The sequence below is a fragment of the Triticum urartu genome, chromosome 2A (assembly GCF_056163025.1).
Source record: "Triticum urartu cultivar PI428250 chromosome 2A, HENAU_Tu73, whole genome shotgun sequence".
In the NCBI taxonomy this organism is placed as follows: Eukaryota; Viridiplantae; Streptophyta; class Magnoliopsida; order Poales; family Poaceae; genus Triticum; species Triticum urartu.
Genome location: NC_141874.1, coordinates 720,191,824 through 720,217,149, shown reverse-complemented (window position 1 = coordinate 720,217,149; position 25,326 = coordinate 720,191,824).

The following is a 25,326-nucleotide window of genomic DNA, read 5'->3' as shown; positions in this document are numbered from 1 at the left end:
TGTCTCTTACCAATTTACCACTATCGTTTTGGGGTTATGCATTAGAGACAACTGCATTCACGTTAAATAGGGCACCATCTAAATCCGTTGAGATGACACTATATGAACTATGATTTGGCAAGAAACCAAAGTTGTCGTTTCTTAAAGTTTGGAGTTGCAATGCTTATGTGAAAAGGTTTGAACCTGATATGCTCGAACCCAAATCGTAGAAATGCATCTTCATAGGATACCCAAAGGAGACTGTTGGGTACACCTTCTAATCACAGATCCAACGGCAAAATATCCATTGCTAAGAATGGATTCTTTCTAGAGAAGGAGTTTCTCTCGAAAGAAGTGAGTGGGAGGAAAGTAGAACTTGATGAGGTAACTGTTCCCGCTCCCTTATTGGAAAGTAGTTAATCACAGAAATCTGTTCCTGTGACTACTACACCAATTAGTGAGGAAGCTAATGATGATGATCATGTAACTTCAGATCAAGTTACTACCGAACCTCGTAGGTAAACCAGAGTGAGATCCGCACCAGAGTGATACGGTAATCCTGTTCTCGAGGTCATGTTAAGTGACCATGACGAACCTACAAACTATGAGGAAGCGATGATGAGCCTAGATTCTGCGAAATGGCTTGAGGCCATGAAATCTGAGATGGGATCCATGTATGAGAACAAAGTGTGGACTTTGTTTGACTTGCCCGATGATCGGCAAGCCATAGAAAATAAATGGATCTTCAAGAGGAAGACGAACGCTGATAGTAGTGTTACTATCTACAAAGCTAGACTTGTCGAAAAAGGTTTTGACAAAGTTCAAGGTGTTGACTACGATGAGATTTTCTCACTCGTAGCGATGCTTAAGTCTGTTCGAATCATGTTAGCAAATTGCCACATTTTATGAAATCAGGCAAATGGATGTCAAAACTACGTTTCTTAATGGATTTCTTAAGAAGAGTTGTATATGATGCAAACAGAAGGTTTTGTCGATCCTAAAGGTGCTAACAAAATGTGCAAGCTCCAGCGATCCATCTATGGACTGGTGCAAGCATCTCAGAGTTGGAATATACGCTTTGATGAGTTGATCAAAGCATATAGTTTTATATAGACTTGTGGTGAAGCCTGTATTTACAAGAAAGTGAGTGGGAGCACTACAACATTTCTGATAAATATATGTGCATGACATATTGTTGACTGGAAATAATGTAGAATTTTCTGGAAAGCATAAAGGAGTATTTGAAAGGAGTTTTTTTCAAATAAAGACCTCGGTGAAGCTACTTACATATTGAGCATCAAGATCTATAGAGATAGATCAAGACGCTTGATAAGTTTTTTCAATGAGTACATACATTGACAAGATTTTGAAGTAGTTCAAAATGGAACAGTCAAAGAAAGAGTTCTTACCTGTGTTACAAGGTGTGAAATTGAGTAAGACTCCAAGCCCAACCACGACAGAAGATAGAAAGAGAATGAAAGCCATTCCCTATGCCTCAGCCATAGTTTCTATAAAGTATGCCATGTTGTGTACCAGATCTATTGTATGCCCTACACTGTGTTTAGCAAGGGAGTACAATAGTGATCTAGGAGTAGATCACTGGACAGCGGTCAAAATTATCCTTAGTGGAATAAGGATATGTTTCTCGATTATGGAGGTGAGAAAAGGTTTGTCGTAAAGGGTTACGTCGATGCAAATTTTGACACTGATCCATATGACTCTAAGTCTCAATCTGGATACACTTTGCAAGTGGGAGCAATTAGCTAGAGTAGCTCCGTGCAGAGCATTATTGACATAGAAATTTGCAAAATACATACGGATCTGAATGTGGCAGACCCGTAGACTAAATTTCTCTCACAAGCAAAACATGATCACACCTTAGTACTCTTTGGGTGTTAATCACATAGTGATGTGAACTAGATTATTGACTCTAGTAAACCCTTTGGGTGTTGGTCACATGACGATGAGAACTATGGGTGTTAATCACATGGTGATGTGCATTATTGATGTTAAATCACATGGCGATGTGAACTAGATTGTTGACTCTAGTGCAAGTGGGAGACTGAAGGAAATATGCCCTAGAGGCAATAATAAAGTTATTATTTATTTCCTTATTTCATGGTAAATGTTTATTATTCATGCTAGAATTGTATTAATCGGAAACATGGTACATGTGTGAATACATAGACAAACAGAATGTCACTAGTATGCCTCTACTTGACTAGCTCATTGATCAAAGATGGTTATGTTTGCTAACCATAGACATGAGTTGTCATTTGATTAACGGGATCACATCATTAGGAGAATGATGTGAGTGACTTGACCCATTTCGTTAGCTTATCACTTGATCATTTAGTATGTTGCTATTGCTTTCTTCATGACTTATAAATGTTCACATGACTATGAGATTATGCAACTCCCATTTACCGAAGGAACACTTTGTGTGCTACCAAACGTCACAACGTAACTGGGTGATTATAAAGGTGCTCTACAGGTGTCTCCGGGATACTTGTTGGGTTGGCGTATTTTGAGATTAGGATTTGTCACTCCGATTGTTGGAGAGGTATCTCTGGGCCCACTCGGTAATGCACATCACTATAAGCCTTGCAAGCATTGTAACTAATGAGTTAATTGCGGGATGATGTATTACGGAACGAGTAAAGAGACTTGCCGGTAACGAGATTAAACTAGGTATTGAGATACCGACGATCGAACCTCGGGCAAGTAACATACCGATGACAAAGGGAACAACGTATGTTGTTATGCGGTTTGACCGATAAAGATCTTCGTAGAATATGTGGGAGCCAATATGAACATCTAGGTTCCGCTATTGGTTATTGGCCGGAGACGTGTCTCGGTCATGTCTACATAGTTCTCGAACCCGTAGGGTCTGCATGCTTAAAGTTTCGGTGACGATTGTATTATGAGTTTATGTGATTTGTTGTACCGAAGGTAGTTCGGAGTCCCGAATGAGATCGGGGACATGACGAGGAGTCTGGAAATGGTCGAGACATAAATATCAATATATTGGATGACTATATTCGGACATCGGAAAGGTTCCGAGTGATTCGGGTATTTTCGGAGTACCGGGGAGTTACGGGAATTCACCGGGAGAAGTATTGGGCCATACGGGAATAGAGGAGAGAGGCCAAAAGGAAGGAGGCGCGCGCCCCCCCTCTAGTCCGAATTGGACAAGGGGTGCAGACCTTTTTTCCTTCTCCCTCTCCCCCTCTTTCCTTCTCTCCTACTCCGGAAAGGAAAGGGGAATCCTACTAGGAATTGGGAATCCTAGTAGGACTTCCCAAACTTGGCGCGCCCCCTCTAGGGCTGGCCTCTCCCTCCCTCCTATATATAGGGGGGGTAGGGGGCACCTCTAGAAACAACAATTGATCTCTTGGATCTCTTAGCCGTGTGCGGTGCCCCCCTCCACCATAGTCCACCTCAATAATATCGTAGCGGTGCTTAGGCGAAGCCGTGCGTCGGTAGAACATCATCATCGTCACCACGCCGTCGTGCTGATGGAACTCTTCCTAAAAGCTCGGCTGGATCGGAGTTCGAGGGACGTCATCGAGCTGAACGTGTGCTGAACTCGGAGGTGCCGTATGTTCGGTACTTGATCGGTCGGATCATGAAGACGTACGACTACATCAACCACGTTGTGCAGACGCTTCCGCTTTCGACCTACGAGGGTACGTGGACACACTCTCCCCTCTCATTGCTATGCATCACCATGATCCTGCATGTGCGTAGGATTTTTTTGAAATTACTATGTTCCCCAACAGAAGGGCATTTGGGTGCTCTAGCTCACCTCTTATGCATGTGAGGTGTTCGATGAAATGCCCGAGCCACACTAGTTAAGCATTCTCGTCTCGAAGCTTGACCTCCGAGCTCCATTTTTTCCGAGATTTGTCTAGGTTTAGCGGTCCGTCACGCCCCGTCCTCGTCTTCACCGCCGTCGATCGCCCGCGCTGATCTCGTCGCCGGCACCACCGTTGTGAGCCTCTTGTTCTTATCTTCTTTCTGAAAGAAAAACAATCTTACTTTAGATAGATACTTGTCTAATTTTCTTACTTTTGACACACATAATTATATATAATGCACGCAGATGAACCGGCAATGGATGCACGGTGACAGACACACCTCCGAGTACATTAAGGGCGTGCGTAAATTTCTCGAAGTGGCTGAGGCAAATATGCAGAATGGTTTTATGTGTTGTCCATGCCCTGATTGTGGGAATACGAGGTCTTACTCTGACAAGAAAATCATTCACACCCACCTGCTTTATAAGGGTTTCATGCCACACTATAATGTTTGGACGAAGCACAGAGAAATAGGGGTTATGATGGAAGACAGCGAAGAAGAAGAGGACGATGACAACTATGTGCCCCCTGAATATAGTGATGCTGCAACGGGGGAAGCTGAAGATCAAGAGGAACCAGACGATGTGCCCGATGATGATCTCCGCCGGGTCATTGTTGATGCAAGGGAAAAGTGCGGAAGTGAAAAGGAGAAGCTGAAGTTCGATCGCATGTTAGAGGATCACAAAAAAGGGTCGTAACCCAATTGTTAAGATGGCAACACAAAGCTTGGTACCGTACTGGAATTGCTGCAGTGGAAGTCAGAGAATGCTGTGCCTGGCAAAGGATTTGAGAAGCTATTGAAAATATTGAAGAAGAAGCTTCCAAAGGATTACGAATTGCCCGACAGTACGTACGCAACAAAGAAGGTCGTATGTCCTCTAGGATTGGAGGTGGAGAAGATACATGCATGCCCTAATGACTGCATCCTCTACTGCGGTGCGTACAAGGATTTGAACGCATGCCCGGTATGCGGTGCATTGCGGTATAAGATCAGACGAGATGACCCTGGTGATGTTGAGGGCGAGCCCCGCAGGAAGAGGGTTCCTGCGAAGGTGATGTGGTATGCTCCTATAATACCACGGTTGAACCGACTGGTCAGAAACAAAGAGCATGCCAAGTTGATGCGATGGCACAGTGAGGACCATAAGAAATACGGGAAGTTGAGAGCACCCGCTGACAGGTCGCAGTGGAGAAAAATCGAGAGAAAGTACTGGGCTCAGTTTGCAGGTGACCCAAGGAACGTATGGTTTGGTTTAAGCGCGGATGGCATTAATCCTTTCGGGGAGCAGAGCAGCAATCACAGCACCTGGCTCGTGACTCTATGTATGTATAACCTTCCTCCTTGGATGTGCATGAAGCGGAAGTTCATTATGATGCCAATTCTCACCCAAGACCCTAAGCAACCCGGCAACGACATTGATGTGTACCTAAGGCCATCAGTTGAAGAACTTTTACAGCTGTGGAATGGAAACGGTGTATGTGCGTGGGATGAGCACAAATAGGTGGAATTTAACCTGCATGCGTTGCTGTTTGTAACCATCAACGATTGGCCCGCTCTCAGTAACCTTTTAGGACAGACAAACAAGGGATACCACGCATGCACGCACTGTTTAGCTGACACCGAAATTATATACCTGGACAGATGCAGGAAGACTGTGTACCTAGGCCATCGTCGATTTCTCCCGACCAACCATCAATGTCGAAAGGAAGGCAAGCATTTCAAAGGCGAGGCAAATCACTGGAAGAAGCCCGCCATGCGTACCGGTGATCACGTACTTGATATGGTCTCTGATTTACACGTAATATTTGGAAAGGGTCCTGGCGGACTAGCTGTTCCAAATGACGCTGAGGGACGCGCACCCATGTGGAAGAAGAAATCTATATTTTGGGACCTACTCTACTGGAAAGAGCTAGAGGTACGCTCTTCAATCGACGTGATGCACGTGACGAAGAACCTTTGCGTGAACCTGTTCGGCTTCTTGGGCGTGTGTGGGAAGACAAAAGATACACCTGAGGCACGGGAGGACCTGCAATGTTTGCACGAAAAAGACGACATGCCTCCAAAGCAGTATGAAGGTCCTGCCAGCTACGCTCTTACCAAAGAAGAGAAGGAAATCTTTTTTGAATGCCTGCTCAGTATGAAGGTCCCGACTGGCTTCTCGTCAAATATAAAGGGAATAATAAATATTCCAGAGAAAAAGTTCCAGAACCTAAAGTCTCATGACTGCCACGTGATTATGATGCAACTGCTTCCGGTTGCATTGAGGGGGCTTCTACCGGAAAACGTCCGATTAGACATGGTGAAGCTATGTGCATTCCTCAACTCAATCTCTCAGAAGGTGATCGATCTAGAAATCATACCAAGGTTAAGGAGTGATGTGGCGCAATGTCTTGTCAGTTTTGAGCTGGTGTTCCCACCATCCTTCTTCAATATCATGACGCACGTCCTAGTTCATCTAGTTGACGAGATTGTCATTCTGGGCCCCGTATTTCTACACAATATGTTCCCCTTTGAGAGGTTCATGGGAGTCCTAAAGAAATATGTCCGTAACCATTCTAGTCCAGAAGAAAGCATCTCCATGGACCATCAAACATAGGATGTCATTGGGTTTTGTGTTGACTTCATTCCTGGCCTGAAGAAGATAGGTCTCCGTAAATCGCGGTATGATGGGAGACTGACTGGAAAAGGCACGCTAGGAGCGGACTCAATAATATGCAGGGACGGGCATTCTTGGTCTCAAGCACACTACACAGCTCTACAGAACTCTACCTTGGTGACCCTGTATGTCGATGAACACAAGAACAGTCTGCGCTCCAAACACCCGGAGCAGTGTGACGACTGGATTACATGTGAACACATCATGACTTTCAACAGTTGGTTGGAAACATGTCTCAGAGGTGACAACACTGTTTGTGATGAGCTGTACTCGTTGTCCAGGGGACCATCTTCGACTGTATTGACTTACAAAGGTTACCAGATAAATGGGAATACATTTTACACAATCTCCCTAGATCAAAAGAGCACCAACCAAAACAGCGGTGTCCGCTTTGATGCAGCAACTGAGAGGGGAAAGGACACATATTATGGTTACATAGTGGACATATGGGAACTTGACTATGGACATGATTTTAAGGTCCCTTTGTTTAAGTGCAAATGGGTTAATCTTTCAGGAGGCGGGGTACAGGTAGACCCACAGTATGGAATGACAACAGTGGATCTAAAAAATCTTGGGTACACTAACGAAATGTTCGTCCTAGCCAATGATGTGGCACATGTTATCTATGTGAAGGACATGTCTACCAAACCGAGAAAAAGAAAAGATAAGGAAGAGAATACATCACACGATGAGCCAAAGCGCCACATAGTTCTTTCAGGAAAAGGGACATAGTGGGAGTGGAGTGCAAAACAGACATGTCCGAAGATTATGAAAAGTTTCATGAAATTCCTCCCTTCAAAGTCAAGGCTGACCCAAGCATCCTGATAAACGATGAAGATTATCCATGGTTACGGCGCAATAAGCAAAGCACACAAGCGAAGAAAAAGTGAAGACTTTCTCTCCACAACTATTATGATGATACCATGCCACCTTTTAACCTTTTCCTAGTTCATTTGAAATGCATGTTGTAACACACGAGTTTCCGTATGAAACCCTGATATCTCGAAACAGATTGTCCGTTTTGTTGAAATGCTTTGAATGTTTTGTTGAAATGCTTTGAATGTTGCATTTTATAAACCTCTAGTATTACTGAAACTAAAATTATATAGAATTTATGCAACTAAAATTATCACAGTATTTTCTGTTCAAAACATTAAAAGCAAAAAGAATTTTATTGATGATGTGGCTTATAGCTCAATGGTGCATTTTGAACACACAAAAAGTCAGGAGTTCACAAAATTTTCATAAAGAACTTTCTTGTTACAAACTTTAATAGCAAAAAGAATTATCATAAAATAAATTAAATAAGTAATTAGAAACAAAATAATATAAACTTTAATAAAATATATAAGTAGAAATAAAATAAAATAAGATAAAATAAACTTTAATAACATAAATAAAATTTATGAAACTAAAATTATCAAAGTATTTTTTGTTCAAAACAGTATAAGCAACACCTAGTATTATTGAAACTAAAATTACATATAAAATTGATGCAACTAAAATTATCAAAGTATTTTCTGTTCAAAATCATTAAAAGCAAAAAGAATTTTCATAAAGAACTTTTTTTGTTAGAAACTTTAATAGCAAAATTACATAATAAGTAAGTAATTAGAAACAAAATAAAATAAATAAGTTTTTTGTTGTAAGTAGAAACAAAACAAAATAAATAAAGCAAAAAAGAAAACAAAAAAACAGGGAAAACATAAAAAATATGCCACCTACCGGGCCTCAACGGCCTGAATACGACTAGAAACCCATCCATGGGCCAGGATTCAGGCCCGCAGAAGGCCAAGTAGGCCCATCAGGCATACCAGTGACAATTAGGCCCAGAAAGCCTGCAATGGAGAGGAGCTCGAGAGGGGTGCGGCAGTGGGGCTTATAAACTACTGCGCACCCCTCTCAGCTAGCGAGGTGGGACTAAACATTTTGGCATGGGCAGAATGAGGCCTTTGGTCCCGGTTGGTTCTACCAACCGGGACTAAAGGGGGGCATTGGAACGTGTTCGTGGCACCAACCGGTACGGATGCCCCCCTTTGGTACCGGTTGGTGCCACCAACCGGGACCAAAGGCCGCCGCTTCCCGCCTTTTGGGCTGCCGAAAACTGACCTTTGGTCTCGGTTCGTGGCACCAACCGGGACTAAAGGGGGGCATTGGTCCCGGTTGTTGCCACGAATCGGAACCAATGCTCTGGCTATATAAGCTGGGCTTGTGAAAATTTCACAATCAGTTGCCCCTCGCCCTCCGCCCCCGAGCCGCCCCCCGTCGCCGTCGCCCTCCGCCGCCCCCGAGCCGCCCCCGCTGCCGTCATCGTCGCCCTCCGCCCCCCGCCGCCGTCGCCCTCGCCGGCCGCCCCCGATGTGATCCCCTTTTTTTCATATATGTATTAATTTTTTATTTAGATTGTTAGTAGATATCGATTTTAGTTTAGTGCATTTTAGGTTAGTGTAGAGCAAAAAGTAAAATAAGGAAAAGGAAGAAAAGATGAAGAAGTAAAGAAGGAAGAAGAATAAGAAAAAGAAGCAGGCGAGGAAGAAGGAGAAGAAGATGGAGAAGAAGAGGAGAGGAAGAAGAGGAAAAAAGAGGAGAAGAAGAAAGGAATAGAGGAGAAGAAAAAAAATAGAATATATTCTATTTTTTCTTCTTCTCCTCTTTTTTTTGTTCTATTTTTTCTTCAATCTTCTCCTCTATTAATCCTTTCTTCTTCTCCTCTTTTTTTTCTTCTTCCGGACACCGCGGAGGTGGTTAATTAGTAGTTGAACTAGTTTATTTATAGTAAATGCTTAATTAGTAGTTGAACTAGTTGATTTAATAAAACTATTTTATTTTATAGTAAGTGCTTAATTAATTAGTAGTTGAACTAGCTGATTGAATAAAATTACTTTATTTTACTATATATAGAAGTAGTTTATTTTTAGCAAGTACTACTTTATTCTATTTATAGTAAGTGCATAGTAGTTGAACTACTTAATTTAATAAAACTAGTTTATTTTACTATATAAGTAGTTTATTTTTAGCAAGAAAATTAATAGAACTAGTTTATTTTTTAGTTAAAGCAATTATTCCCGCATCAACGTCGACGATGCCTATCCCGCATCCTCATCGTCGACTCGGTGGAGGAGGCCGACTTGATCAGAGGGGCCATGTCCGGGACTGGGCTCCGCCGGGATGGTTTTGGGATGTGCTACCTTCCAGGGGGCGTAGGTTGGTGAGGAGCCAGCCCGTCGTTGACCCGATCCTTGTTTGGTGGCGGCCGCGTGGGCCAGTGACGGTGCCGAGGCTTCCAGACACCGCGGAGGTGGTACGTCACCGTGTCAGCGAGGAGGACAAGCACGTCCGTCGCTACATGGTTGCGTTGGAGGGCAGGTTCGACAATACCTGGCAGGTTCTTCAGGTATCTCACTGGAGCGATCCTGTGATGGTTCCTTCTCTTTGGGTGTCCACCGCCCGTGCCGATACCCGTCAGGCGCTACGGTTCTAGCTGTACTAGTGATGTTATATGTATGATAGTATTCGAGGTGTATTAGTGATAATATTCGACGATGTACTGACGCAAGAGATGATGTAGTTTTGCTTATAATTGAATGCATCCTAATTTGAAAACTACTTTATTTTGCAATTTGATTTTGCTTATTGAATGCTCAAATTGGAAAACTACTCCTACTTTGAATGCTGAAATTGGAGAGCACTATGCAAGGCGTATGCATATGATTAGTTGATAGCTTATAGGGTTTTTGTTTTCGCAGAAATCTAGGAGCCCCCTCCATCATCCCCACCGTCGTCCCCGTCACTGACCCCCTCCGACCTCGAGGTGAGACCAGCCAAATCCTTTTTAGAAAGATAATTAAACGATATTTCGGGTTGACTTTAAGTCTGTCGAGTCTCCACCATATATGAGACGACGAAGAAGCCCGACTGTTGTCGTGGGGGTCGTTTCTCCTTCTTCTCCGGGTGCTAGACCTTTGTTATGCACTAGGGGTAGAAGGAGTAACGACCATCACCGACGGTCGCAAATGTCAGAGAGGAATCAGTGAGGGAGAGTTCCACAATATATATATATATATATATATGAGAGGAAGAAGAATCTCGACTGTTGTCGTGGGGGTCGTTTCTCCTTCTTCTTCGGGTGGTAGGCCTTTGTTATGCACTAGGGGAAGAAGGAGTAACGACCATCACCGACGGTCGCAAATGTCAGAGAGGAATCAGTGAGGGAGATTTCCACCATATATATATGAGAGGACGAAGAATCCCGACTGTTCTCATGGGGGTCGCTTCTCCTTCATTCCCTGTGCTAGACATTTTGGTGTAATGCACTTGGGGACGAAGTGAGGAGCGACCATCACCGATAGTCGAATATATACACCATGTGAGCTGAGAGTTTTCAAGAAAGGACTCGACAGACCGATAGTCAACCCGTGATGAATAATAATGATCTAATTTAGTTTTTGTAGTACATATATTTAATTGTACAAGTTTAATCTTTGAATTATGAACGTAGGAAATGTCGTCATCAGACGACGAATGTCTCCCGGGGGAGGGCAGCTGGTGCCACAACGATCGAGGTCTGTGCGATAGGCCTCACCTGGACGATGATTGGCGCTTCAGCATTAAGCTCGAGGAGACCTTCGATGTTGAAACGGTATGCAACGGCGACAAGTGTTTTTTCGTAATTAAGCATGACTACAACTATTTCAACATGTAATTTTCATCTTTTACAATTCGAGTAGCTTATCCCATGCCATGCAAGGCGCTATGTCTTGGATAGGATGGGTTTTGAAGACCATGAAAGTTTCGAAACAAAGAAAATTCACCTAAGGACTCATCATGATGTGGATTTTGAAGTAAAGTTGTACAATTCTGAGAGCGTAACCCATTTTGGTTGCAAAAAATGGGAAGCACTTTGCAAGATGTATGGTTTTGATGAGGGTATGCTTGTCACCATGGATCTTGGTGATCCTGAAATCGAGCAAGACAATATGGACATTTGGGTCCTTGTTGATACGCCTCTAATTCTACCGCTATGTGAGTTTCTCAAACATAGTTATTAGCTAATTTATATTGTTTATTTCAAAATAGATGACAGCTTATTTCCATTGACAGCTTATCTTCATTCTTCAAAGAATGTGCGGGAGATGGTAGAAAAAACCCACTACACTGATGGCTCCGAATTAACTTACAAAGAGAAAAATCATCTGGTCGGATTTTGTACTGACATTGAGAATTACAATATCTACAATCAAACTCCTCAACATTATGGTCAATACGTGCCACTAGTGCTTGTGTTGAACTACGGTAACTACCATGGAGATACCCTGGTAAGATTTTTTACTATTACGACATCCGTGCATCTTTTGCATACTTCTAAAACTAGTACGTCATTGCTAACTATGAAGTTATTACTATGTTTTTCAACAGATAATCCCAGAGAATTTTGTGCCTCATTTGATGTATCAGAAAGGTAGCCTTAATGTTTTGAGCATACAACCAGGTCATCCTACGAATCTCAACTGTCCATACCAGATTTCTGAAAGGAATGGAGACATGCAAATCAAAGGATGGAAAAAATGTATGGACAGTCATAGGGAGGTTCTTGGAAGCAAAAGCCAGCGAAGCGTAAGAATTGGAGACAGGATGATCTCCATTCTCCATAATGGAGAGTCAGGGTCTATATTGTTTTATGCTATTTTACCTTAAAGAGGGTATTTAGGTCCTACCTAATACTAATGATCATGTGCTAAGAACAATTAAGTAGGGTTGGTTTGATGACTATGAGGATGATGATCATATGACTTGTTATTAATAACGAGTAGAAGTTGTATGATTATGATTAGTAGACTTGTTATTATATATGATGATGCATGATGCGAACATGAAGAGTTATTATATATCAGCGGGTGAAATGAACATGGATTGGATTGAAGTGAAGGCAACATGCATGTGGTGCATGTCGAAAGTAGTACAATCCAAACTTGATCAAGTTAGGATTAGTATTACTTTCGACATGCACCACATGTTGCCTCACTTCAATCTAAGTCATGTTTAGGCATAGCAGTAGCAGTAGCATGGAGATAAGAGAGGACACAACTCTATGAGCTACCTATACCAACCTAAATTAACCCCCAAAACCCCTAAACCACCTCCTTTCAAAAAAACAGCCCCTGAAATGCTGACGCGTGGAAGCTTATTGGTCCCGGTTGGTGCTACCAACCGCCCTCGTGCCTCACCAGAGCGGCCACGTGGAGGCCCATCTGTCCCGGTTAGTATAAGAACCGGGACTAAAGGCCTAGGACATTAGTAACGACCCTTTAGTCCCGGTTCCCCAACCAGGACAGATGGGCCTTATGAACCGGGACAAATGGCCCTTTTTCTACTAGTGGCTATGAGGTATGTACATTGTTCTTTTCCTTTCTTTTTCATTTGTTTTCCAATATTTGTTGTAATATTTAAATTTTATGGTTCAAATGAATGCGAAATATTCTTATTTTTTTTAGTTTTTATAACGGACTGAGCTCGTGTTTTGGCGTGGGATTTGCATTGGTTTGGTTTGAACAAAACATATCGGCCAGCCTTTTTATTCAAGACAAAAATGGAGACGCTCGAGCGAGATAGCTTATCTCTTTTCTTTGTACATGACTAACATGCCCACATGTCAAAAACCAGCCAGATACAAGCTCCTAGCAATGACTGAACCTAATGACCGACTAGTGATGCTCATGCAGGCCAAAGATCTTATAGAAAAGCCTATGCTCAAATATGGATGACACCCTGCTTGATATTTGTGCTCTCCTTTATGCTGGCCCGCCCAATATTTTCTTCCAATCCCCGCCACTGGTGAGCACTAATCTCAACCACATGAGCGACTACTTGCAAGTAATTGAACACACACATTACATAGATAGATATATTAATATTAAGCAAGTTGCATGAACAGAACATCCATTGATATATTCATATATATATATATATAGGGAAGACACACATTACATAGATAGATATTAATATTAGGGCTTATAGTAGCGCCCTTACAGATAGCTTATCCCTATGTTGGGAAATACTTGGCATCTCCTACCTCCGTCGCCATGTTTACTCCTCGTCCTAGGTGTTGTAGGGGAGAGTGTGCATGCCGTTGGTGGTGGGGAAGTTGTGGTCGAAGTTGGTGAAGATGTTGTAGGCGGTGAAGGTGATGAACTTGCACCCACACCAGAAGACTTTGCCGAGGAGGAAGTAGGCGTAGAAGTGGTTGGTGAAGCGAGCAGTGAGGCCAACCACAAGGCCTCCGTTGCCCGAACCTCTCCCACGTGGAACATGACCAGAGAGCCGCATGGGAGGAGGTGGTAGCCGGCAGCGAGGAAGAAGTTACCAGCTCCGTCAGGCCTCTCCACCTTGAGATGGCCCACACGCGTAGGGTGTCCTCCACGGTGACCCCGACCGGGTAATGCATATCCGGCACGGTGGTCGGCAGACGGCAGGTTGGGGCATAGTACTGCATCTTGTCTTGGGCGGCATCTTGGTTTTTCTTTGGCTTTCGGACAAGAAGAAGAAGGGGGCGCAGAAGGATGTGAGATCGAGTTGAGATAGGGGGTGTTTAAATAGTTGCGATGCGACACGCCCATTTGAATGCGTTCATCGGTGCGACGCGCCAGCTTGAATGCGTTCATCGGTGTGACGTGCCCGTTTGAATGCATTCATCAGGACACTGCATCCGCTGATAATGGCAACAATAGCCCACCGGAGCCCTATGCGGTTTTCACACTGAAATGAGGCGTACCTATCGGTAAAGTTGCATCCCTAGGTTGCACTAATTTCCTGATGCGACAAAGTTGTGTCTGCGTCGGACGGCTTCGCGCGCATGCATGGCAACGGGGTGGCTACGCACATGCACGACAGGCCGTAACTTAGGGCCTTTCGATGATGGCCCATCGGTCCGACTAGTGCCTCCACGAATGAATGCGTTTCATAAAAGGTGTCCAGCCGGCGCCTGCGGCCGCTAACGATTGTCCTTGCTGCCGCTGCCAGGTGGGCCACTCACATTGTGCTCCAGACTTGCCTAAAAAAACTTCCGCTCTAGCTAATTAGGTCTCGTCTCACAGATTGACAATGGCAAACCCTAGCGCCTGACCCAAACCGTCCCCAAACAGTGATCCGACGACCCTAATAGTGCAGGGTTTTGAGAGAGGTTTGAGGGGTTTTGAGAGGTTTTGTCAGGGTTTTAAAGGTTAGGGTTTACCATAACTAATTCAAAAAATATGAAACTTCCGCACATCATCTTATTATGTTACTAAGTTGCTAGGAAAAATAAGAAATTACAACTACGGTTATTTTCATGAAATTACCTTTACATAACTTAGCTATTACGGACAAGGGTCTATGGTTTCCAAGGGAAATGAGCTAGGGTTTAGGGTTGACCATGTCATAGTTTGTCCAAACTATCCCATACTGCGCATGGGCCCTATATTTGCACACTAGATGTTAAGTTTTTGTTTTTATCTCATTTGGAGAAGTAAAAAAAGCTTAGAAACAGGGTTGTTTACCCTAGCTTTGGAGCTCATTTTTCATGAATATGTGTGTTACTTCACAAAAGTGTCCGGATTGATTACCTAATATGCATAAAAGTTGAGAATGCACTGGAACATACACATCAAAGTAAAAATTTGAAATGTGCCACAAATTTGAAAGTCGGTTCAAATTTGAAATCTGGCTCAAATTTGGAACATGGCACATAGTTTTCAAAGTACAACACACATTAAAATATAAGTAGCATTAGATCACACAAAATGAGACTCATATACCAATAGTTTTCACTTCTTATGACAGCTTGCTCTTGATTTCACAGCACACAACTCACCAATGTGCTTGGTTTTCTTCACTGGACTAGCTTCTGTTTGCAATGTTTCAGCAACCAGGGGCTGGCTTGCACGCTTCCTACTAACAAACAAAGCATGTAGTTTTGTTAGTAATTGAAAAAATAGCCAAATCAAAAAACATCACAAACATGACATACTTTGGCCTTTCAGGAGTGTAACGACATTTTGGAGATCCTTTTTGGTGCCCAAGTTCTCGGCACAGCTTGCACATATTCTTGTTACCTTTATGGGACCTTTTAGGTTTTGGATCTTTCTCTCCCTTCTTACTACTCCCACCTTCCTCAAACGATGCCATGAATGCACTCTCCTTAGGCCTGCCAGCCTTTCTTTTCGTTAAAGGAGGACACATGGAAAATTTGATTTCCACTTTAGGCCACCGAGACTGATTTATAAGTGATGGAATTGGAGCTGCCACTGAGACTGATTTATAAGTGATGGAATTGGAGCTGCATACGCAGCCTTGAATCTTGCCACCAAGTAATATTTATGGAAATATTGGTGCATGTATATATTCGGGCGGGAGGCCAAGAAAAGCATGGCATGCTCACATGTTTCCCAGTGTGTTGCCACTCTAGGCAAGTGCAGTCATGCATTTTAGTGTTAACAACATGCCGCCTTCTAGACTTTGTATCTCTAACTTCAGCACCCCACACTATAGATTTTTCAATAGAAAAGTGTGTAACATTTCTGCTCATATTGACCACCTGTTGTACCACTACAGGAAGCTTATCCCCTTGCAGACAATCACCAATCCTTCTTATCAATTCCCACAAACGCATGATTAAGAACCTTATTTGGTCAACCATGTCATGACACGGCAAGTTTAAAAACTGCTTCACCTTGTTAAAACTCTCTGCCAAGTTGTTGTTGATATAATCCACTTGATGGCAACGTTAAATCCTGACCTGTACCATAACAAAGAATGGTAGGTGTTCATCCATGGAATAAGCTCACTGCATGCTGCCATTATCTTACCAAGATGATATGAATGTGTCTGAGTAGTGTAAGATATTGTTGCTGGCCAAATGTGCTCAAATTCTTCTCCACTAATTTTTTTGATCAAATTCATCCACATATGGCCGAAGCACTCCCTCTACTCGGTGTGGGAAAAAAACTTCTTGACTACAACATCTAGCTCTTTACATACATCTGTGTGGAATGCCACAGGTGACACTGGCCTGATACGTCTCCAACGCATCTATAATTTTTGATTGTTCCATGCTATTATATTGTCTGTTTTGGATGTTAATGGGCTTTATTTTACACTTTTATATTATTTTTGGGATTAACCTATTAACCGGAGACCCAACCCAAATTGCTGTTTTTTTTGCCTATTTTAGTGTTTCGTAGAAAAGAAATATCAAACGGAGTCCAAACGGAATGAAACCTTCGGGAGCATGATTTTTGGAACAAACGTGATCCAGAGGACGTGGAGTGGACATCAAGTAACCAAAGAGGCAGCCACGAGGCAGGGGCGCGCCCTCCCCCCTCGTGGCTCCACCGACCTACTTCTTCCTCCTATATATACCTACGTACCCCCAAACCATCGATGAGCACCACAAAACCCTATTTCCACTGCCGCAACCTTCTGTACCCTGGAGATCCCATCTTGGGGCTTTTTCTGGAGCTCCGCCGGAGGGGGCATTGATCACGGAGGGCCTCTACATCAACTCCATGGCCCCTCCAATGATGTGTGAGTAGTTTACCTCAGACCTTCGGGTCCATAGCTAGTAGCTAGATGGCTTCTTCTCTCTCTTTGGATCTCAATACAAAGTTCTCCTTGATTCTCTTGCAGATCTATTCGATGTAACTCTTTTTGCGGTGTGTTTGCCGAGATCCGATGAATTGTGGGTTTATGATCAAGTTTATCTATGAACAATATTTGAATCTTCTCTGAATTCTTTTATGTATGATTGGTTATCTTTGCAAGTCTCTTCGAATTATTAGTTTGGTTTGGCCTACTAGATTGATCTTTCTTGCAATGGGATAAGTGCTTAGCTTTGGGTTCAATCTTGTGGTGCTCGATCCCAGTGACAGAAAGGGAAACGACATGTATTGTATTGTAGCCATCAAGGATAAAAAGATGGGGTTTATATCATATTGCATGAGTTTATCCCTCTACATCATGTTATCTTGCTTAAGGCGTTACTCTGTTCTTATGAACTTAATACTCTAGATGCAGGTTGGATAGCGGTCGATGTGTGGAGTAATAGTAGTAGATGTAGGCAGGAGTCAGTCTACTTGTCACAGACGTGATGCCTATATACATGATCATACCTAGATATTCTCATAACTATGCTCAATTCGATCAATTGCTCGACAGTAATTTGTTCACCCATCGTAATACTTATGCTATCTTGAGAGAAGCCACTAGTGAAACCTATGGCCCTCGGGTCTATTTTCCATCATAGAAGTTTCCAATCTATTTTATTTTGCAATCTTTACTTTCAATCTATATCATAAAAATACCAAAAAAATTATCTTATTATTATTATCTCTATCAGATCTCACTCTTGCAAGTGACCGTGAAGGGATTGATAACCCCTTTATCGCGTTGGTTGCGAGGTTCTTATTTGTTTGTGTAGGTACGAGGTGACTTGCGCGTAGTCTCCTACTGGATTGATACCTAGGTTCTCAAAAACTGAGGGAAATACTTATGCTGCTTTGCTGCATCACCCTTTTCTCTTCAAGGGAAAACGAACGCAGTGCTCAAGAGGTAGCAAGAAGGGTTTCTGGCACCGTTGCCGGGGAGATCTGCGCCAAGTCAAGACATACCAAGTACCCATCACAACTCTTATCTTTCGCATTACATTATTTACCATTTTCCTCTCGTTTTCCTCTCCCCCACTTCACCCTTGTCATTTTATTCGGCCTCTTTTTCCGTTCCCCTTCTCTTTTCCAGTTTGCCTCTTTTTGCTTGTCGCTTGTTTGCTTGTGTGTTGGATTGCTTGCTTGTCACGATGATCAAGATAATACTAAATTGTGTGACTTTGCCAATACCAACAATAATGATTTTATTAGCACTCCGATTGCTCCTCTTACCGATGCTGAATCTTGTGAAATTAATACTGCTTTGCTGAATCTTGTCATGAAAGATCCGTTTTCTGGCCTTCCTAGTGAAGATGTCGCTACCCATCTAAACAACTTTGTTGATTTGTGTGATATGCAAAAGAAGAAAGATGTGTATAATGATATTGTTAAACTTAAGCTATTTCCGTTTTCGCTTAGAGATCGTGCTAAAGCTTGGTTTTCGTCTTTGCCTAAAAATAGTATTGATTCATGGAATAAGTGCAAAGATGCTTTTATCTCTAAGTATTTTCCTCCCGCTAAGATCATATCTCTTAGAAAGGATATTACGAATTTTAGCAACTTGATCATGAACATGTTGCACAATCTTAGGAGAGGATGAAATTAATGATACGTAATTGCCCTACACATGGTTTGAATTTATGGATGATTATACAAAAAATTTATGCCGGATTGAATTTTGCTTCTAGAAATCTTTTAGATTCGTCCGCGGGAGGCACTTTTATGTAAATCACTTTAGGAGAAGCTACTAAAATCCTAGATAATATTATGGTTAATTATTCTCAAGGGCACACCGAAAGATCTACTAGTAAAAAAGTTCATGCGATTGAAGAGATTAATGTTTTGAGTGGAAAGATGGATGAACTTATGAAATTGTTTGCTAATAAGAGTGCTCCTACTGATCCTAATGATATTCCTTTGTCTACTTTGATTGAGAACAATAATGAATCTATGGATGTGAATTTTGTTGGTAGGAACAATTTTGGTAACAACGCGTATAGAGGTAATTTTAATTCTAGGACATTTCCTAGCAATTCCTCTAATAATTATGGTAATTCCTACAACAATTCTTATGGAAATTATAATGAGATGCCCTCTGATTTTGAATCTAGTATTAAAGAATTAATTAGTTCGCAAAAGAGTTTCAATGCTTTGGTTGAAGAAAAATTGCTTAAGATTGATGAGTTGGCTAGGAACGTGGATAGAATTTCTCTTGATGTTGATTCTTTGAAACTTAGATCTATTCCACCTAAGCATGATATCAATGAGTCTCTCAAATATATGATAATTTCCATTGATGAGTGCAAAGAAAGAACCACTAGGATGCGTGCTAAAAAAGATTGCTTTGTGAAAGCATGTTCTTCTAGTTACCATGATAATAATGATGAAGATCTAAAAGTGATTGATGTGTCCCCTATTAAATCTTTGTTTTTCAATATGAATCTTGATAATGATGGGACTGGAGATGAGTCAACTTTAGTTAGAAGGCGTCCCAATGATTCAGAGTTTTTAGATCTTGATGCAAAAATTGATAAAAGTGAGATTGGAGAGGTTAAAACTTTAAATAGCAATGAACCCACTATCTTGGATTTCAAGGAATTTAATTATGATAATTGTTCTTTAATATATTTTATTTCCTTGTTGCAATTCGTGTTAAATTCTCCTCATGCTTATAGTCAAAATAAAGCTTTTATTAAACATATCGTTGATGCTTTAATGCAATCTTTCGAAGAAAAGCTTGAGTTGGAAGTTTCTGTCCCTAGAAAACTTTATGATGAGTGGGAACCTAAAATTAAAATAAAAATTAAAGATCATGAATGCTATGCTTTGTGTGATTTGGGTGCTAGTGTTTCCACGATTCCTAAAACTTTGTGTGATTTGCTAGGTTTCCGTGAATTTGATGATTGTTCTTTAAACCTGCACCTTGCGGATTCCACCATTAAGAAACCTATGGGAATAATTAATGATGTTCTTATTGTTTCAAATAGGAATTATGTGCCCGTAGATTTCATTGTTCTTAATATAGCTTGCAATCCTACATGTCCTATTATTCTTGGTAGACCTTTCCTTTGAACGATTGGTGCAATTATTGATATGAAGGAAGGGAATATTAGATTCCAATTTTCGTTAAGGAAGGGCATGGAACACTTTCCTAGAAAGAAAATTAAATTACCTTATGAATCTATTATGAGAGCCACTTATGGATTGCATACCAAAGATGATAATACCTAGATCTATCCTTGCTTTTATGCCTAGCTAGGGGCATTAAACGATAGCGCTTGTTGGGAGGCAACCCAATTTTATTTTTGTTTCTTGCTTTTTGGTTCTGTTTAGTAATAAATAATTCATCTAGCCTCTGTTTATATATGGTTTTATGCTTTTAATTAGTGTTTTTGCCAAGTAGAACCTTTGGGAAGACTTGGGGAAAGTCTTTGCGTTCTTGCTGTAAAAAAGAGAAACTTTAGCGCTCACGCGATTTGCTGACATTTTTTACTGGATAGTGATATTTAGTTAATTCTTTTTAAAGATGATTAATAGATAAATTCCTCACTTAAATAAATTTATTTTAGAATTTTTGGGGTCCCAGAAGTATTCCAAACCTACAGATTACTACAGACTGTTCTGTTTTTGACAGATTCTGTTTTTTGTGTGTTGTTTGCTTATTTTGATGAATCAATGGCTAGTAATAGAGTTTATGAACCATAGAAAAGTCGGAATAAAGTAGGTTTAACACCAATATAAATAAAGAATGATTTCATTACAGTACCTTGAAGTGGTGGTTTGTTTTATTTTACTAACGGACCTCACGAAGATTTTCTTTTAAGTTTTGTGTTGTGAAGTTTTCAAGTTTTGTGTAAAGATTTGATGGATAATGGAACAAGGAGTGGGAAGAGCCTAAGCTTGGGGATGCCCAAGGAACCCCAAGGTAAAATCCAAGGACAACCAAAAGCCTAAGCTTGGGGATGCCCCGGAAGGCATCCCCTCTTTCGTCTTCGTCCATCGGTAACTTTACTTGGAGCTATATTTTTATTCGCCACATGATATGTGTTTTGCTTGGAGCATCTTGTATGATCAGAGTCTTTGATTTTTAGTTTAACACAATCATCCTTACTGTACACACCTTTTGGGAGAGACACACATGAATCGGAATTTATTAGAATACTCTATGTGCTTCACTTATATCTTTTGAGTTAGATAATTTTTGCTCTAGTGCTTCGCTTATATCTTTTAGAGCACGGCAGTGGTTCTATTTTATAGAAATAATTGATCTCTCATGCTTCACTTATATCATTTTGAGATTCCCTTAGAACAGCATGGTAATTCACTTGGCCTATAAATTTTAAATGCTAAGAGAAGTTGGATGCTTATAGATGGTTTTGAGATATAAAGGTGGTAATATTAGAGGTGTGCTAGTTGAGTAATTGTGAAATTGATGAATACTTGTGTTGAAGTTGGCAAGTCCTGTAGCATGCACGTATGGTAAACTCTATGTGACAAATTTGAAGCATGGGGTGTTCCTTGATTGCTTTCCTTATGAGTGGTGGCCGGGGACGTGCGATGGTCTTTTCCTACTAATCTATCCCCCTAGGAGCATGCACGTAGTGCTTGGTTTTGATGACTTGTAGATTTTTGCAATAAGTATGTGAGTTCTTTATGACTAATGTTGAGTCCATGGATTATACACACTCTCACCCTTACATCATTTCTAGCCTCTTCAGTACCATGCATTGCCCTTTCTCACCTTGAGAGTTGGTGCAAACTTCGCCGGTGCATCCAAACCCCGTGATATGATACGCTCTATCACACATAAGCCTCCTTATATCTTCCTCAAAACAACCACCATACCTACCTATTATGGCATTTCCATAGCCATTCCGAGATATATTTCCATGCAACTTTCCACCGTTCCATTTATTATGACACACATCATCATTGTCATATTGTTTTGCATGATCATGTAGTTGAGATCGTATTTGTGGCAAAGCCACCGTTCATAATTTTTCGTACATTTCACTCTTGATTCATCGCAATCCCGGCACATCGCTAGAGGCATTCACATAGAGTCATATTTTGTTCTAAGTATTGAGTTGTAATTCTTGACTTGTAAGTAAAAAGAAGTGTGATGATCATCATTATTAGAGCATTGTCCCAGTGAGGAAAGGATGATGGAGACTATGATTCCCCCACAAGTTAGGATGAGACTCCGGACGAAAAAAAAGAGAAAAGAGGCCAAAAAAAAGAAGGCCCAAATAAAAAATGAGAGAAAAAAGAGAGAAGGGACAATGTTACTATCCTTTTTCCACACTTGTGCTTCAAAGTAGCACCATGGTCTTCATGATAGAGAGTCTCTTATTTTGTCACTTTCATATACTAGTGGGAATTTTTCATTATAGAACTTGGCTTGTATATTCCAATGACGGGCTCCCTCAAATGCCCTAGGTCTTCACGAGCAAGCAAGTTGGATGCACACCCACTTAGTTTCTTTGATGAGCTTTCATATATTTATAGCTCTAGTGCATCCGTTGCATGGCAATCCCTACTCCTTGCATTGACATCAATCGGTGGGCATCTCCATAGCCCATTGATTAGCCGCGTCAATGTGAGATTTTCTCCCTTTTTGTCTTCTCACGCAACCTCAATCATCGTATTCTATTCCACCCATAGTTCTATGTCCATGGCTCGCGCTCATATATTGCGTAAAAGTTGAAAGAGTTTGAAAAGGCGAAGTATGAAACAATTGCTTGGCTTGTCATTGGGGCTGTGCATGATGAGAGCATTTTGTGTGACCAAAATGAAGCATGGCCAAACTATATGACTTTTTAGGGATAAGTTTTCTTTCGCTATGGTATTTTGATAAGACATAATTGCTTGATTAGCATACTTGGAGTATTACTATTTTTATGTCAACAATAAACTTTTATCTTGAATCTTTCGGATCTGAACATTCATGCCACAATAGAGAAAAATACATTGAAGAATATTCTAGAAAACATTCCACATCAAAAATACTATTTTTATCATTATTACCTACTCGAGGACGAGCAGGAATTAAGCTTGGGGATGCCTGATACGTTTCCAACGTATCTATAATTTTTTATTGTTCCATGCTATTATATTACCTGTTTTGGATGTAAATGGGCTTTATTTTACACTTTTATATTATTTTTGGGACTAACCTATTAACCGGAGGCCCAACCCAAATTGCTATTTTTTTGCCTATTTGAGTGTTCCATAGAAAAAGAATATCAAACGGAGTCCAAACGGAATGAAACCTTTGGGAGCATGATTTCTGGATCAAACGTGATCCAGAGGACTTGGAGTGGACGTCAAGTAACCAACAAGGCGGCCACGAGGCAGGGGCGTGCCTTCCCCCTCGTGGCTCCACCGACCTACTTCTTCCTCCTATATATACCTACGTACCCCCAAACCATCGATGAGCACCACGAAACCCTATTTCCACCGCCGCAACCTTCTGTACCCAAGAGATCCCATCTTGGGGCCTTTTTCGGAGCTCCGCCGAAGTGGGCATTGATCACGGAGGGCCTCTACATCAACTCCAAGGCCCCTCCGATGATGTATGAGTAGTTTACCTCAGACCTTCGGGTCCATAGCTAGTACCTAGATGGCTTCTTCTCTCTCTTTGGATCTCAATACAAAGTTCTCCTCTATTCTCTTGGAGATCTATTCGATGTAACTCTTTTTGCGGTGTGTTTGTCGAGATCCAATGAATTTTGAGTTTATGATCAAGTTTATCTATGAATAATATTTGAATCTTCTCTGAATTGTTTTATGTATGATTGGTTATCTTTGCAAGCATCTTCGAATTATCAGTTTGGTTTGGCCTACTAGATTGATCTTTCTTGCAATGGGAGAAGTGCTTAGCTTTGGGTTCAATCTTGCGGTGCTCGATCCCAGTGACAAAAAGGGAAACGACACGTATTGTATTGTTGCCATCGAGGATAAAAAGATGGGGTTTATATCATATTGCATGAGTTTATCCCTCTACATCATGTCATCTTGCTTAAGGTGTTACTCTGTTCTTATGAACTTAATACTCTAGATGCATGCTGGATAGCGGTCGATGTGTGGAGTAGTAGTATTAGATGAAGTTAAGAGTTGGTCTACTTGTCACAGACGTGATGCCTATATTATACCTAGATATTCTCATAACTATGCCCAATTCTATCAATTGCTCGACAGTAATTTGTTCACCCACCGTAATACTTATGCTATCTTAAGAGAAGCCACTAGTGAAACCTATGGCCCCCGGGTCTATTTTCCATCATACAAGTTTCCAATCTATTTTATTTTGCAATCTTTACTTTCAATCTATATCATAAAAATACCAAAAGTATTTATCTTATTATTATCATCTCTATTAGATCTCACTCTTGCAAGTGGCCGTGAAGGGATTGGCAACCCCTTTATCGCGTTGGTTGCGAGGTTCTTATTTGTTTGTGTAGGTACGAGGTGACTTGCGCGTGGTCTCCTACTGGATTGATACCTTGGTTCTCAAAAACCGAGGGAAATACTTACGCTACTTTGCTACATCACCCTTTCCTCTTCAAGGGAAAACCAACGCAGTGCTCAAGAGGTAGCATGGCCCTATGCATCTTTTCAACTGCATCATGAACCATGTCCAGATACCTCTGTCTTTGAGTGAAACAAGCCAATAGCAACAGGGAACATCCAATTGTGGCCATGTAGAGCATTGCATGCTGCCATTTGACCATCCCACTTGCTAATTAAAGAAGAAGAGCCTATGCTCAAATATGGATGACACCTTGCTTTGAAGCCATCGATGCAAGGCTTTAAAGCCATAAAGAACTTAGAGAAAATGACTTTGTCATCCTCTGTTACCTTAGTACCTATCCCAACAACACTACCAGGTGACCTCTTCTCCACCTCTGCTTTTAAGTTATAAAGCATCCTAAAGGTATTTTCCCAATCACCATATAATTGCTTCATTGCCCTTTGTTTTTCCTTCCACACCGTGGTATATTCCAGCTTAATGTGGCACTGATTTTCTAAGTCTACTAAAAGTTGCTTTGCAGTAGTGCTTGGTGTGTCTTGGCTAAAATATGAGTGATCTTTTCTGCAACCCAAATGTGTGATGCCATGGTTGGTACTCTCTGTGAACTTGTAATACAAGTGTGT